Consider the following 18,133-nt stretch of genomic DNA (forward strand, 5'->3'; position numbering starts at 1 on the left):
TGTTCGTTTTAAGTTTTAATGCTGCTCCTTACTTTCAGTAGAAATATCTTTTCATATTTATTTTTTCATTGTTTTTTCGAATAATGCTAGAAAATCTTGCGGCCCCTTCATTGAAATTCTCTTCCCCCATGACAAGTTTCTCCATGGAAATATCCTCCCACGTAAACCCCCCTCAAATCTCCCCCCTAAACAAAAAAAAATCCCCCTGAAAACGTCTGTATACTTCCCAGTAACCATTACTATTATGTAAACACAGGTCAAAGTTTGTAACTTGCAGCCCCTCCCAAGGAGACTGCGGGGGAGTAAGTTATCCCTAAAGACAAAGTTATTAGGTTTTTCGACTAAGGTAAATAAAATGGCTATCTCAGAATCTTGATCCGGTGACTTTCGGGAAAAAATGAGTGTGGGAGAGGGCCTTGGTGCCCTCCAATTTTTTGGGTCACTTAAAAAAGGCACTAGAACTTTTAATATCCGTTAGAATGAGCCCTCTCGTGACATTCGATACAGGGGTGATCGATACGATCACCCCTGGGAAAAAAAAATAAAATAAACACGCATCCGTGATCTGTCTTCTGGCAAAAAATGCGAAATTCCACATTTTTGTATATAGGAGCTTGAAACTTCTACAATAAGGTTCTCTGATACGCTGAATTTGATGGTGTGATATTCGTTAAGACTGTATGACTTTTAGGGGGTGTTTTCCTCTATTTTCAAAAATAAGGCAAATTTTCTCAGGCTCGTAACTTTTGATGGGTATAACTGATCTTGATGAAACTTATATATTTAAAATCAGCATTAAAATGCAATTCTTTTGATGTAACTATTGGTATCAATATTCCATATTTTGGAGTTTCGGTTACTATTGAGCCGGGTCGCTCCTTAGTTCGGTACCACGAACTGTTTGATGAAACAAAGTTCAATAATTGAAATAACAAAAAGCTTTGAGAGCATCAAGATATTTGCCATTTATCCGCAAGAAATACAATGGTTAAAGTCAGAAATCAGGAAACCTAGTTCTCCGATTTATTCAGTTGCTGCTTCGTTTGTTTGAGTGAATGAATCTTTTCTTTTATTTATCAGTTGTTTGTTAGTATTTGTCGATGGCAGTTCATATTTGTTTGGATTTTGTGCGAATCGTGGATATTGGCGAATAACTCACTTTATTGTTTGTTAGGTATTTGATTTTAGTTCTTTTAATTTTTGGCCTTTTAGTTAATTTTTTGGTGTTTTTTTTTTCATTGGTTTTGTTGTACTTTACGCTCTAATTTTTTGTTTTTTGTTTTTTCCTTGATCGTATTATTTTGTTTGCGCTGAAGAGGAGAGGTGGTTATTCTCCCGAAATATTCACTTACTGTGTTTTCTTCAGTATTTTCATTTGGCTTTTAAAAACCACATTTTTGATAATTTTTTTTCTGTAGGTTAGGGGTTTTACCCCCCCCCCCACCCCAATGTTTTTGCGACTCGTAAAAACACGACAAAAATGAACATAAGTAAATTTTTGATGAGTTATCTAAAGTTTTTTTTTGAGGGTTCAAATGTATGTCTATGTTCCTAGATATGTTGCTTTCGGGAGCTTTTAGTGTCGTATGTTTAAGTATGCTATATATTGAAATCAACCCATATTATCATTCATTCAAAACACGAATATTATATCGAGCAAAATTGAAGTTTTTTTTGTTATTCAATTCAAAAAATGTAAAGGGAGATTAATTACATATTATCCTGGTAAAAAAAAATCTGATCTAGTTTTATTGGTTTACGTCTGTAAGGCCTTAGCATAAAAAAAACGCAACATTTCATAAGCATATTTCAAATTAACCCAATCTTTTAAAAAACATAGTTCTCAGGCATTTATGGGCGAAATTTTATGCCAATAAAGGAAAGAATTTTTTGTGCAAAAAGACTTTTAAAAGCAGTTTTTCTATTTTTCTCTGATTTATCACTTACTAAAAGGTTCCTACTGTTATAAATTTTTTCCTTACATGAGTTAGAAAGCATCCAATTGGAATTTTTTTAAAGTATAAATAACTTAAGACATGTTTTGGATGATTTACTTCAGGTTAAAGTTTAAAAAGATCCATTTTTTGCTAATATAATATTCATTGAAAATTATTTATAATACAGGTGGTCCTAGGATTTTTTTTTTTTTTTTTTTTTTTTTTTTTTTTTTTTTTTTTTTTTTAGCAACTGCTTGTAGCTAGCAGTTTAATTTTGTTTTCCTGATTATACTTTGAACATTGGTCTTAGTCCAGTAAATAAAAATCTAAAATTAGCTTTTCTGCCTATTGACTGTATCAGTCAAAAACACACAGCGAAACTGTTAGTTATGTACTTCTTTTATATTACTTTTCATTAGTAGTTTGATCAAAACTAAAAGTCTGAAGGTGAATGAAGAGAAAAGTAGAAATTAATGTCATTTACTAAGTGATTTAAATAAGTAAGTGCTGCAATTTTAGTTTGCAGTCAGGACGCTTTTATATTACCCATCAGAATATAGAGCATGATAGTTGAAAACTTAGTTAAGCGCAGTTAACTGAATAAACTTTATAGTCTCACTCCAAAAAGCTATAAAAAGGATTTTTTTTAGAGGAGGGGGGATTTTAGGCTACACTAATCATCATCTGAAAGAAGTGTCAAACAGTTCGTGGTAACGAATTGTAGTAAGGAGCGACCCGGCTCAATAGTAACCAAAACTCTAAAAAATGGAATTTTCATACCAATAGCTACATCAAAAGAATCGCATTTTATTGCTGATTTTATATATATAAGTTTCATCAAATTTAGTTTTACCCAGCAAAAGTTAGGAGCCTGAGAAAATTTGCCTCATTTTAGAAAATAGGGGGAAACAACCCCTAAAAGTCATAGAATATTAACCAAAATCACACCATTAGATTCAGCGTATCAGAGAACTCTATTGTAGAAGTTTCAAGCTACTATCTACAAAAATAAGGAATTTTGTATTTTTTGCCAGAAGGCAGATCACGGATGCGTGTTTATTTGTTTGTTTGTTTTTTGTTTTTTTTTCCAGGGGTGATAGTATCGACCCAGTGGTCCTAGAATCTTTCGAGAGGGCTCATTCTAACGGAAATGAAAAGTTCTAGTGCACTTTTTAAGTGACCAAAAAATTGGAGGGCATGTAGGCCCCCTCCCATGCTAATTACTTTCCCAGAGTCATCAGATCAAAACTCTGAGATAGCCATTTTATTCAGCGTAGTCAAAAAACTGTATAACTATGTCTTTGGGGACGACTTACTCCTCCACAGTCCCCGTGGGATGAGCTACAAGTTACAAACTTTGACCAGTGCTTACGTATAGCAATGGCTATTTGGAAGTGTACAAACGTTTTCAAGGGTATTTTTTGGTTGGGGGGGGGGGGGGTTGAGAAGAGGGAGAAGGCTAGGGGAACTCTCCTTGGAGGAATTTATCATGGGGAAGAAAATTTCCACGAAGGGAACGCAGGATTTTCTGGCATTATTTAAAAAAAAATGGAAAAATAAATATGAAAAGTTTTTTCGACTGGAAGTAAAGAGCAGCATTAAAACTTAAAACGAATAGAAATTATTACGCATATGAGGGGCTCACCTCCTCCTAATACCTCGCTCTTTACACTAAAGTGTTTTTAGTAATTTCAACTATTTATTCTACGGCTTTTGTGATTCAGGGGTTATTCTTTTGAAGCTGGGACAAAATTTAAGCTTTAGTGTAAAGAGCGAGTTATTAACGAGGGGGTGAACCCCCTCATATACGTAATAAAAACATGAGAATACAGAAGTTCTTTACGTAAGCTAATTTATAAGTTATTTATATCTTTAATTAATAAAAACGTTTGTAAAAAATTAAAGTTCTTGTGGCCTTTCTAAGTAACCAAAATATCGGAGGGCAACTAGGCCTCCTCTGCCGCTTTTTTTCTTAAAATCATTCAATCGAAACTATGAGAAAGCCATTTAGCCAAAAAAAATAAATATACAAATTTTGTTTTAATTATTCCTCGGTGGAGAGCCAAAATCAAACATGCATTGATTCAAAAACGTTCAGAAATTAAATAAAAAAAGCAAATTTTCTTAACGGAAAGTAAGGAGCTACATTAAAACTTAAAACGAACAGAAAATAATTTGTATGTGAAAGGGGCTGCTTCCTTATCAACGCCTCGCTCTTTAAGCTAAAGTTTTTAACTGTTTTAAAAAGTAGAGTTAAGAGAAAGAGTCAAACTTTAGCGTAAAGAGCGAGGCGTTGATGAGGAAGCAGCCCCTTTCACATACGAAGTAATATCTGTTCGTTTTAAGTTTTAATGTCGCTCCTTACTTTCCGTTAAAAAAACTTGTTTTTTATTTAATTCTTACAAAGTGTGGCAGCCAGACAATTCTATATTACAATTCTGGTACTTCGACATTGCTTGGGAAAACCTTGCCTATTATCTTTTATCGCAAAATGTTGATATTTTTACTTTGTTGGTAGTGATCTACACAAGGTCTTGTCTGTGGAGAAAAAAATATTGAGTATGTGCCTAATGCTGCCTCTTTAGATTTGAAAACGTTTCACTTGAAAAAAACTAAACTGGTATCGAAAAACAGATTTAAATTTACATCTTTCTGACTCAAATCAAATGTCTTATGCATGGCAAAGCAATTACGCCGGGCCTGGTTTAGGAGGGAACAGAAAAGGTGTCAATTTGTGTTTGTTCGAGGTTTTGACGTTACTCTTAACTTTTCTATCTTAACTTTGTTAAACCTTGGTTCCTTTCTTAATTTATTTATAGCAGGACAATAACATTATACATGATATTGGGTGAGCCATCTTTGGGAACAAGTTGGTCCTTCTAAGGCTTTTTGACACATTAAATGGAATATCTATTCCATGTCTTCTCTATTTGTCAGGTTTAGCTTTTGGGCTGTATACAGTTGCTCTACTGTAGAAAACAGTGGAAATGTTGTTTGTTTTTTTAAGTTAGAATAACGAATTGACATTTGTAATGAGCCTCCTATCAGGTTCATATGACCACTGCTTAAATAAAGCCGTTCCTCAGAAAAAGTCCATTAGCTAAACATTTTTTTAGGGAGTAGTCTGATGAACCAAAAAATCAGGATTAAAGGCAATTATTTTCAGTTTCTCAACAGGCTAGAAGTTCTACCAGACTGCCAAGGAGGCATTTCCCCTCGCTTATTCTCTTACTTTTTGTGTACCTAAGTGTACGGAATTAATGTTCCATTTTATGCACAAAATATTTCTACAGTAAAGAAAGATTTTAGTTATATCATAAACTACTTTGTATATTTGAAAAGAGCACCAAGGCTTAAACTTTCTATTTGAACAGGTCCTATTTTGGTATTTTATGACCACAAGTCCGCACAACCCTGGTTCTCGGAGCTGTAGAATTTGATTGTCTGATTCTATTAAAATGTTTAAATTTACAATCATTAAAAGTCTTTGAACAGTCACTCGTAACCGTAAAAGAATTGCAAGTGCTGTAATAGTGACAGAAATAGCTTTTGGAGTTTTTCCCCAGCTGTTTGATAATTATTCAATTTCCTACTAATAAATTCTTTAAATTGGTAGCATTTCCCTTAATAAATTTTAAGTATAATAAATAATTAAGTGCTTTAGTCTTTCATAGTGTAAAGAATGTTATGCCTTCAGAGTAATTTACACCTTCCAGCCACTCCGTAATCACCCCCAAGACATTGAATAAAAAATGCAGTGAGTAGAAACAGCTATTTTGTTTAAATAGTCGGAATGTCAAAAAATATGCCTTAGGGGATGATCTAACCTCCATAACCAGTAGGATATGGGTTGTAAACAATACAAGTTGTCAATTGTTCACAGATAGATTTAATAGTAGAAAAGTTGGAAACTTTGTATCTTTGGTCTCCGATTGGCACTAAACTTCTAGGCATCATTCTCTGGTGCAAGGATCACATATTTCGTTGAAGAAGTGTGTAGGTTTTTGGCCAGTTTATGGACTCCTGATGCCCTCCTCCATTGTATTCGATAGTAAAATGCATTGTTCTGATGTAGTGCAACACAAGCAATTTAACTTACTGCTAAAAGAAGGCTAGTGAGCTCTTGTGAACAGTTTTGAAGCTTAAAACAATAAGTCCTGGATCAAGATCACTGTAACAGACAAAGCAGTCTGAGCTTGAGGGGATTATCCTCCAAAAATAGGGTCCCAAGAAATGCCCATGTTAGTTTCTCGATTGACTTAAAACGTGTATCCTTAAATATTTAGTGACACCAATGCACAAGAAAAAAGTTAAAAGGAAAATTTTGTTTTCCCGATAAAGAGTAAAAAAATCTTTAGCTGGAGCGAGGGCCTCCAAATATTAGGTGAGGAAATGGTCCAAAAAGCCTTATTTCCGATTGGCTAGGAACTTTTGAGAATAACTGCCTTGACTGAGGAGACCAAACATTTTTAGGGAAAAAAAAGTGTCAGAGCGCCGTGAAATTGACAATATTTTGTGGAAGCTTACAGCCTTACGTTTCTGTGCCAAGGGGAACATAAAACAAAAATAAAATTTTTTGGGCATACAGTTTCCCCAAAAACAGGGCCCAGAAAGGGCATAACTATTGTATTTATCCTGATCGGCTTAAAACTTGTATATTCAAGTCTTTTGGGTAAAGAAAACCTAACGCACAAGAAAAAAGAGGAATTAAATATTGGTTCAAACCAAAAAAGACCAAAGCCTTCTTTCTCCAAACAGCTTGAAAATTGCAGCAATAAGTTTGTGGGCCAGGAAAGCCTTAATGGAGGACACTGATTCAGGCTGAGGACTTAGGTCTTTCTAAAAATTGGGACTAGAATTTTTTTTTTCTTTACTGGCATGATATTTATACCTGAGAATTCTTGGGCCAAAGAGACCCTAGTTTGGAAATGAAGAAGAAACAAGTCCCTGACCAAGTGTAGCTTATTGCTGAAGAATAATTTTGGTTTGGAGGCAAGGACCCCTCAAAATTGTCATCCACAAAAGGAGAATATTATTTTTCCAGGTTGGCTTGAAATTTTCAAAGATCACTTTTTTCAGGATAAAGAGACCATACACTTGTAGAAAGGGGATGCTAGGTTGTCCAGAACTGGCCCAAAAACTGTGTTACCTCTGATCAACTTTAAAGGTATTCTGGCATATATAAACAAATTTAATTTATTTTGGGGGACACGGCTCCTTCAAAAATCCACTCAAAAAAGGTTAAAAACTTTTTCTGATCAGCTCAAAACTTCTATGGTTTCAAAATTTGGAAATAAAATTGCTGGTTCTTCTTATTAAGGGCTAAAAACTACTTGTTTTTTTATCCGTACAGTTCCTGCAGGGACTTACGTTATAGGGACCATAGTGTGTAAAGGAGAACAGGCTGGAGACACGTGCCCCTAAAAATAGGTGAAAAAGTTTCTTTCTTTTCTTTTGTTTTAAACCTAAATATAAATTTCTGGGGCCAACGGGAAAAAATATTTATGTACCTAGGAATTGAGTCCAAAAAACTGCCAACTAAGAGTTCCTGATTAGATTGAACGTTTAAATTTTAAACCTCAGGGCCAAGAATACCCTAACTTACAAGAAAATTTTGTCCAGGAGTAAGGTCCTCCAAAAATCGCGCTCAAAAATAAGCAAAAACTATTTTTGGATTGATTAGGCTTCCTAGGACCGTTGTTAGACTTAAGGGATTACACTTTTTGTTACGAGTTGAGAGGGTGCATAGGCACTGGAAATAAATCATAAATCCTGTTCTTCTTAATCAATTTAAACCATATAGCCATAAATACCACGGCCAAGGGAAATCTAATGTAAAAAAAAGGCACGTATTGGGTAAATGGGACCTAAATTAGTCTAATTTGTATAGGTCTACAGCATTTTAAACCATTTTAAAAATCGCACTGAATATTAGCTTTAAATTTAATCCTAGAAAGGGCCTAGAAACAATTTTGAAAAAAAAACATGTTGTACCGATTTAACAGTTAAAAATTAGGTACATAAACTTTCTGTGTCCATTCTATAGCCTATCACTCGACGTAGTACATCACGTAAGTGATTAAGTGGGATTTACTCTTGAAATATAGTATAGACTAGCTTCGGTTATAGGAAAGGTATAAAATTCTTCATTGTTGCGGAAATAACATAAGTTGAAGCTGCGGTAAGAAGAATGCATTTATTCCTATCTACCACTGGTACTAACAATGCACTAAAGAACCAAGCCAACGGGGGCCAACACAGCTGTGTACTCTCCTCCTTCATCACAACTCTGCTACCGTTTACTATGTTATAATCACCTCGGGGGGCATCACTCCTTAATGTCACCCAGTAGAGCCGTTTGAAGTCACGGTTTTCGTTAGGCATGCTCTCAAAAGGCCCACCTTAACGCCACTGTAAGGCCACTCGAGCACAGCTTCCCTTTCGGGGATAGTGACGACGGAAGGAGCTTATGACAGAGCAGATACTCCAGACTATTTCCCAACACTGGAACGGCTCTAACCTTTTATACCCAGCCTATCATCATCAATGCATTCGTCAAGGGTTCCTATCTCACAGTCTTAATTTCCAGCCATTGAAAAAAAGGACAGAGCAGCAACCACTAGCGAGAAAATTTTATATAAACGAAGCAAGTTTAGTTTATAGAGACAAAATTTGAAGACAAATAAGTAAAATTCTGAGACAAAAAAAAAAGAAAAGGAAAATTCTGAGACCACACTGAATAGACATGACAAAGCGAAAAAAAGTGTAACGAAGACAAAATTTGTTTTCATATTCTGGAGGAACATAAAAGCACATAAGAGATAGGTAGTATCGATAATTATTCGACTATTGAAAATCCGCATAAACTATCAATGTAATCTGGCAATCTCGTATTTGATTGTATTTATTCCTGGTCTTATGAATTTTCAACATGTTTGGACTTCTAAACATTATAAAAGAGAAAACATTTAAAAATATATTTTATTTTCAGCAAAGCGTACATCCTTCGTCCCTTCATTCATCCTCATTTAATTGTTCTGTTGATGAGGGGACAATCCCCTCATGTACGTTATAATTTCTGTTCTTTTTAAGTTTTAATGAATTCTCAACATGTATGGACTTCCAAACATTATAAAAGAGAAAACATTTAAAATATATTTTGTTATTTTATTCCGTAATAATTTCTGTTCGTTTTAAGTTTTAATGAATTTCTCAAAATGTTTGGGCTTCTAAACATTGTAAAAGAGAAAACATTTAAAATATATTTTGTTTTCAGTAAAGCGTACATTCTTCGTCCCTTCATTCATCCTCAATTAATTGTTCTTCCACTAATCTTGGTTATTATGGGGATTTTCTTTTTGTTGATACAATGACAAATAAAAGCACACTGCTTGAAATAAAAATTGTTTTTCTAATTGTTTTTCTTAAACTACAAATGAAGCTCTAGTCCTTAGAAACCTTAGTCCTTTTCCTGTGTGTTTCCCTCTCCCTCTGCTCGTTTTCCCTCTGCTCGTTTTGAATTTGACTTGATTATTCCTTGTAATTTCAGTTCATTTAGGTCTTCTTTGTTTATTGGCAGTTATTTCTGTTCTTTTTAAGCATGAATTTTGATTTAACTGTATTTTTACTTTTCTGCTCGTCTTTAGTTTAATATATTTCGTGGAAAACAAATTTAATTCTTTCGTAAAAAGTATTTTTTTACTAATGGAATGAAAAGGTTAGGTAATTGTAAGAAATAAATTAACAATCGGAAAACACTGGAGATAACAGGATATCTGAAAAGGACCCCCTTCCCCACTCTAGACGTGCCTTTATGTGATGTTGTGTTATCGACAGAAAATATATAATTTTCAGCGGACGATTTACACAATAAAATTAATTGTGCTCTGTTACACAAAAAGGCCGTCACTTGAATGGCGTTTACAGCTTAGTTCAATTCTTAACACTTTAAAACGACGTATTTTAGAAAACCTCTCAAACAAGAGTTTTATGTGTCTTAGTAATGGCCATCTCAATCTTTACATGTACTGTCTCGTACAAGTACATGTCAAGTTTTGGCATAACTTATTTTCATTAACTAAAAAACAAGTTTTTCAAATGAATGTAAGGAGCAACATCAAAACTTAAAACGAACAGAAATTACTACGTATATGAGGAGGTTGCCCCCTCCTCAACAACTCGCTCTTCATGTTAAAGTTTTTCACCACTTTAAAAAAAAGTTATTTAATATTCTAATTAAAAGACCCTTGAGTTTCAGGAGCCGTTTTTAAAAAATTGGATCAAAATTTAAATTTTAGGGTAAAGAGCTCCCGATGTTCTAGAACCACCGAAAAAGAAAGTGCATCAGGGATCTTTCTTCTGGCAAAAATTGTAAAATTCCACATTTTTGAAGATAGGAGCTTGAAATCTCTATAGTAGTGTTCTTTCACATGCTGACACTGACGGTATGATTTTCATTTAAATTCTATGACTTCTAGGGTGTCTTTCCCCCTTTTTTGAAAATTTGACAAATGTTCTCAGGCTCGTAACTTTTGATGAGCTACGACTAAATGAAACTAAACTCAGTGAAACTTACTTATTTGGTATCAAACAGTTCGTGGTAACGAACTGCAGTAAGGAGCGACCCGGGTCAATAGTAAACGAAACTCTAAAAAACGGAATTTTGATGCTAAAATATACATCAAAAGAATCAGATTTTCATGCTGATTGTAAATATATAAGTTTCATCAAATTTAGTCTTTGTCATCAAAAGTTACGAGCCTGAAAAAATTTGCCTTATTTTAGAAAATAGGGGAAAACACCCCCTAAAGCTCACAAAATCTTAACGAAAATCACACCATCGCATTCGGCGTATCAGAGAACTCTATAGAAAAATTTTCAAGCTCCTATCTACAAAAATGTGGAATTTCGTATTTTTTGCCAGAAGACAAATCACGGGTGCGTGTTTATTTGTTTGTTTTATTTTTGTTTTTTTTTCTTTTCCCCAGGGGTCATCGTGTCGACCAAGTGGTCCTAGAATGTCGCAAGAGGGCTCATTCTTACGGAAATGAAGAGTTCTAGTGCCCTTTTTAAGTGACAAAAAAAATTGGAGGGCACCTAGGCCCCCTCCCACGCTCATTTTTCTCCAAAGTCAATAGATCAAAGTTTTGAGACAGCCATTTTGTTCCGCATAGTCAAAAACCATAATAACTGTGTCTTTGGGAATGACTTACTCCCCCAGAGTCCCTGGGGGAGGGGCTGCAAGTTACAAACTTCGACCAGTGTTTTCATATAATAATGGTTATTGGGAAGTGTACAGTTGTTTTCAGGGGATTTTTTTTGGTTTTGGGGGTGGGGTTGAGGGGAGGGGGCTATGTGGGGGGATCTTTCCTTGGAGAAATATGTCATGGGGGAACAGAAATTCAATGAAAAGGGCGCAGGATTTTCTAAAATTACTAAAAAAAAAAACAATGAAAAAATAAACATGGAAAAGTTTTTTCAATTGAAAGTAAAGAGTAGCATTGAAACTTAAAACGAACAGAGATTATTACGCATATGAGGGGTTCTAAAAAACTTTAGCATAAAGAGTGAGGTATTTAGGAGGAGATAAATACCTCGCTCTTTATGCTATAGTATTTTTAGTAATTTCAACTATTTATTCTACGGCCTTTCTGATTCAGGGGTCATTCTTAAAGAATTGGGACAAAACTTACGATTTAGTGTAAAGAACGAGGTATTAACGAGGGTACAAACCCCCTCATATCCATAATAAAAATTAAAGAATATAAAAGTTTGTTACGTAAGTTAATTCTTAAGTTACGTACATTTTTCACTAATAAAAAAATTCGTTAAAAATTACAATTTATAGTTGCCTTTTTATGTAACCGAAAAATTGCATGGCAACTAGGCCTCCTTCTTTATCCCTTATTTTTCAAAATCGTCTGATCAAAACTAAGAGAAAGCCATTTAGCCAAAAAAGGAATTAATATGCAATTTTCATTTTAATAATTTATGTGTGGAGAGCCAAAATCAAACATGCATTAATTCAAAACGTTCAGAAATTACATAAAAAAACTAGTTTTTTTTTAACTGAAAGTAAGGAGCGACATTAAAACTTAAAACGAACAGAAATTACTCCGTATATGAAATGGGTTGTCCCTTCCGCAATCCCTCGCTCTTTACGCTAAAGTTTGACTCTTTGCCACAATTCTGCTTTTTAAAACAATTAAAAGCTTTAGCGTAAAGAGCGAGGGATTGCGGAGGGGACAACCCATTCCATATACGGAGTAATTTCTGTTCGTTTTAAGTTTTAATGTCGTTCCTTACTTTCAGTTAAAAAATCAGCATAATAAGTCAATTTCTTCGATATGGCTATTGGTATCAAAATTTTATTTATTAGTTTTGGTTACTAACAAATCGGGTCGCTCCTTACATACAGTTTGTTACCATGAACTTTTTGATCATTGCTTAAAACAACGAACAGAAATTATTACGTATATGAGGGGGTTGCCCCCTTCTCAACACCTCGCTCTTCACGCTAGAGTTTATCGTCACATTAAAAAAAGTTACTTATTGTTATACTTAAACGACCCTTGTGCTTCAGGAGCCATTTTTGAAGAATTGGGCCAAAATTTAAACTTTAGAGTAAAGAGCATGGTACTGAGGAGGAGGTGATCCCCCTCATATGTGTAATAAGTTTTGTTTGTTTTAAGTTTTAATGTAGCTCCTTACTTTCAGCAGGAAAAACTTGTTTTGTTGTTGTTTAATTTCTGATTGTTTTTTAAATAGCGCCAGATATCTGGCTCTACTTCCATGGAAACATTCTCCTCCCAAGGAAATGTCCTCTGAACAATTCAATCCTGGCAAAAATTTACCCAGGACAATCACCCTCATCATCTCTACACATAAAATTGAATTGGAAAAGAGAAATCAAGACAAATAAAGAAATTTCTTGTACGAGTTCTGCCAAATTCCCCAGTGTAAAATTTCCCCCAAAAATTTCACCTCTTGGAAAATTCCCTCTCCAAGAAAAATTCTCCCCGTTTAAAATCCTTCCAACAGAAAATTCGTCCATTCCTCTCCACCCTAAATATGTATATATACTTCCTAATAACAAATATTATACGTAAACAATGGGAAAATTTCATAATTTAAAAACCTTCCCACAGGATCTGTGGGGGTCACTGCATCTCCAAAGACATATTTATTGGGCCTTTAAACTACGCTGAACAAAATAGCTATTTCAAATTTTGACAAACGATTTTGGGAAAATATTGGCGTGAGACGCACGCGCGGCAGCTCGTGCGTCTATAGATTTTTTCATTTGCTATTTTAGCTGCCGTCCGTTGACTTCTTACAGCATTGACCATGCTTTGACCTCCGTTCGCAAGGTTATTACTTGTTTCAGGACAATTATGCAAATCAATACTCATTGAAGTTTTTGACTGGTCAAAAACTTTTGAATCCGCTATAGCTGATTATAGCTTTAAATAAATATATAGCTTTAAATAAATAAAAAACCTGATACTTTTGAATCCGCTATAGCTGGTCACGTGTATAATTTTCCTCATCATAGTATTTTATTTGATCAGACAAAAATTATTGATATGTCTGTAGGACTTTTACATAGTTTCAGAGAAATTATAGAAATAAAAAAGATTATCTATGGGGGTATTAGTATCAATAGAGATGAGGGGGAATTTAAAATAAATTCAATTTATAATAGTTTAATTAAGGACCAGTCAAAAACTTCAATGAGTATTGATTTGCATAATTGTCCTGAAACAAGTAATAACCTTGCGAACGGAGGTCAAAGCATGGTCAATGCTGTAAGAAGTCAACGGACGGCAGCTAAAATAGCAAATGAAAAAATCCATTCAATTTATAATTCATAATTGTGTTTCATTAACCTGTAAGATTTTGATTGGATTTGGGGGTTGGGTGACCTCTTTTTCGTATTGTTACAAGTATTTATATTTTTCATTTTTGATAGATCCCCATTTATACAGCGATTGTGGCAGAGGAAAGTGCCAATAGAAACAATTATTGCAGTTTTTTCTAAAGTTACAGTCAAGTGCGGGAGTGTTTGTTTTAAAAATGTGAGTTCTTGTTTCTTTTATATTTGATTGTTTATATTTTTAGTTTGGTTTAGTTGTCGTGGCATTTTTAAAATGTCTTAAAAATAGTCTTAAATTGTTGTAATTTTCTCCCTTTTTGTTTTTTTTTTCCCGTTGAGAAAGGCTCCCGGAGGTGGGGTCGAAATATTCGGAGTATTTTTATTTTTTGTTAGTTAAAGTGTAGTTTTTATTTTATTTTGTTGTCACTGCTTTATTTAAAAAAAATTAAACCCGTTTTTTCTTCAATTATTTGTTTCGTAAATGGAAAAGCAGTGTGGTCTAAGAAATTATCTGTCTTACTGTTGCACCAAGTCAGGACCTACCTCATTTTTTACCAAGTCAGCTTGCAATTTGAGTTGGCTTGTTTTTAGACGGAGTCACTGGCTCTTTTTTACACTACGGCACCAAAATTTCGCATCTTGGACCTGGGTCATTTTGGACCTTGCATTTGCACCAAGGTAAACTTGTTTTTGAAACGAGTCAGGAGGTAGCTTGTTTTTATTCCAAGCTAAATTCCAGCTGGTTTCCTTACCAAATCAGCCTATAAGTTCAAGTTCGTTGTTAGGGTTAGCATGTTTTATACTCAGTATGAAGTAATGGCTACTCATTTTTGTACCGAATCTCACATGTTTAATACAGACTATATTTGTTTTGTCTGCGATCAAACAAATTTAAATACTCTGTATGATTTTGGTTATGACATACGTGTCCACCATTTCTTTTTAAAATATATCTTTGAAGGAAAGTCCGGTTGTATAATTCGGGGTTCCCTTGGGCCTCCATGAATCATATCTCTCCCAGCGGCATATGTATTTTATTTGCTTGTTTACTTTTGCTTTTCCAACGCAGACCTACTCGGATGCCAGGGTGCCAAAAACAACAAAGGAAGGAGCTGGTTACATTTTGAATGTTTGTGAGCTTTGATAATAGCAATGTCTATTTTAAATCAAAAGGCCCCACTACCAAGTTTCTACCACGGTATTTTGGTACAGATTTCGGGAACTATAAAACAAAATATGAGAGACGCATTGATTTACTAAGCCAAACGGTACAGCATAAATTCTGATGGAACGTCATAAGAGTGTTGTATGATATTTTGTTTATTAGAATGCTATTTTAGCAAAAGACACACATTCTATTTATTCTATAGAGTTGGACTTAAAAGAACAAAGAATGGTTGCAGCGATGAAAAAAGTGAAAATCCCTAGGGGTAATTTTTTGTGAGGGGTTTGACATTTTTTTTTAGTGGAGTAGACTATGAAAGGGATATAGAGATCATACCCTACCCAAAAATGTACATAGTGACTATATAAATATCGGTAGTTATGTATTGTACGAGTGTAAAGGATCTTCTTCTCTCTCTGCGTTCTCTTCTTTAGAACATTACGGTAGCGTTGGCCTACATTATAGGGTTCGACCGGTAGAGGATGTCAAGTGTCTCTAACTTTCATAAAGTTTGTGTGTCGAGTATAAAAATGTTTATTTACATATATAATACATTAAATGTACACACGACGAGTACATACACATAATAAGAACTAACTAAAATAATCTAAAACGTTGGCTTATATACACTGAAACAAGGAAACAAACATTGAAGCATGTGAGAGGAACTGACCTAGTTTAATCTGTCAGTTGCTACAAATATTCAGAATTTATAATACTAATGTAGTCACTCAGGAAGTAGGATTTCAGAGAACTTAATTATGACCCACTTTCACTACTTTCAAAGTTTACAGATTTTCCCCCGGGTTTTCAAAATCATTTTTTTTTTCCAAAAAAAAAAATTATTTTCTATCCTCAAACAAAGGTACACTTAATAAAAACACAAAATAAAATAAAACAATGATTTTTTTTCTTTCTTTCACCAAAGCTTTAATTCTTCCAAAAGTATTCATTATATATAAAAAAAGAAGTAAACTTGCCATTTGAGAAAAGTTCCTACAAAGCCATCACTTGCTATATTTATCTTTCTATATTCCCATCTCAAAGAAAGTGTTTCTTCTGTCTTATTAATCATCACGAATTCTATCTACATCCTTCCCTCTATCTACCTGTCTATATCAATCCCTTACTAGTCTCTATATTAGCCCTACTCTATTTATCTCTTAGTACTCTCTATAATAGCCTGGAGGCTTATTGCTTCTTTTCCTGTTACTTCTCCTAAAACTACTTGACTCTCCACTCGATCCTACTTCAACCTCTATCTCCCCTTTATCTAACTCTAAACTAGCCTGACTATGCTCTATTTGAATCTCCTGTTGTTCACCAGAAATGGAGCTATCCTCCCTTATCCCTGAAGTTACTGCTGGAGTCTCCACTGGACGCTGGTATACAGATGATCTTGAATCAACTCTACTAAGTCCACGATTCTCTAACTCTAATTCTACCATTTTTGATTCCTCCTTAGTATATCTTTTTAATTTCCTCCGTTTCTCCTAATCCCATATAACAAAAATATTCACAATGAGGGGGGTATTCAACTTTGCCAGATATCACCCCCTTCTGTTCAATCTGGCCTTCTAGTTTTCCTGTAACGTTTCCGGCTTCCCAGAGTCTCCAGACGATTGCGCTTGAAAACGATTCATACAAGAATTGGCTTTATGATCCCAACTCCCACACACAAAACAGGCACCCCTCTGATAGTTATTGTTCCGCTTATAACAAAAATTGGCAGAATGGCCATTGTTTCCACAACTGTAACATACTCTGTTTGGGCATTCAGCCACTAAATGACTGAAGCTCTGACACTTGTAGCATCTCCTATTGGTAGGACCCTCACCTCTCTCTCGAAAGGGCATATCACCATGGGTCTTACTGAAATCTGAGTTCCTATTATAATAAGTTGCACTAAAATTTCTACCTATATTCCTATTCTGACCTCTACCCCTTGAACTAAAAGATTCCCCCCTCCCCTGGTCACGTTTTTCGTCAGGCCAGTTCTGACGGAGTCCTTCATTCTGTCTTGCCCAACCAAATTTAGTATCTACAGCTGCTGATAAAAATTCCTGCTCTTCACCAAGTGCATTCTCAATTGCTTCAAAACGCTGCGCTACTTTATACGCTTCAGAAAGAGAATCATAATCATCCTGGTGTTCTAATAAATATCTCTTAATGTTTATCCTCGAACCTTCAATAAAACAATCCAGGCCTACACTATTGGAAAAGCCTACTAAACCGACATATCCTGATCGATACGATTTTGTGGCAATCTCCACCCGCTTATAAAACTGATATACTGTTTCCCCGGATGATTGCCTCAATTCAGCTAAATCTCTAAATTTCATTCCAGCTGTTTTTCCTGGTAGGTACGCCTGTGTCATTTCTTTTTCAAGTTCCTCTAAATTTCTAATATTTGAGGAATCTCTATCTTCAAAAAAATTAAGTAGTGGCCCTGTTACTCTAAGCGGTACTGCGTCTATTACTTGCGAGTCGGACCAGCCAAGCAGCGTTTTAACCCTTCTCAATTGGCTAAAAAAAGGTTTTATAAATTTTGCATTATCTAGAACTGGAATATTTCCCAGGGGATCCATTACTGACCCAATTATTCTTGGATTCATATTATCCTTGTTGCCGGTAAAATCGTTACTAAACACTCCTAACAGATTTCCTACTCGCGTGCGAACTTAAAATGCATGACTTACAATCATAAATTGTCCTTCGACGTTCTTCACTTTTTTTCTCTCTAAAACCGGATTCTGCGGCGGGAACCTGGAGCTGGGACGGCGAAACTGGAACGGCAAAACTGGAACAACTAGAACGGCAAAACTGGAACAACTAGAACGGCAAAACTGGAACAACTAGAACGGCAAAACTGGAACAACTGGAACTGCAAAACAGGAACGGCAAAACTGGAACAATTGGAATCCCCAACGACGAAAACAGCAACAGCTCTCAACTTCCGAAGTCAACCGACGACCAGCACACACCAATACCACGGTCTTGCACGAACCGAAGCAGCTCTCAGTGGAAAGTCTCCACGCCCCAACTACAGCTGACAATGACGGAGTCCACCAAATTTTGAAGATCGGACCGAAATCCAGAGGATGGTAAGAACTCTAGCCTCTCCGGCGAAAACCGCTGCCACCACTTTGTAAAGGA

At 35.1% G+C, this 18,133-nt stretch overlaps 1 long non-coding RNA gene across 1 annotated transcript in view; it reads left to right on the forward strand.

Annotated features, from left to right (window-relative positions):
- Positions 1-1,096: 1,096 nt before the first annotated feature.
- Positions 1,097-18,133, forward strand: part of LOC136039785 (uncharacterized) — a 131,216-nt gene continuing 114,179 nt past the window's right edge. The window contains exon 1 of the long non-coding RNA XR_010620557.1: positions 1,097-1,174. This is a non-coding gene — a long non-coding RNA (uncharacterized LOC136039785). The remainder of the gene's footprint in view (positions 1,175-18,133) is intronic.

Source organism: Artemia franciscana, chromosome 20, assembly GCF_032884065.1.
Source record: "Artemia franciscana chromosome 20, ASM3288406v1, whole genome shotgun sequence".
NCBI classification, from domain to species: domain Eukaryota; kingdom Metazoa; phylum Arthropoda; class Branchiopoda; order Anostraca; family Artemiidae; genus Artemia; species Artemia franciscana.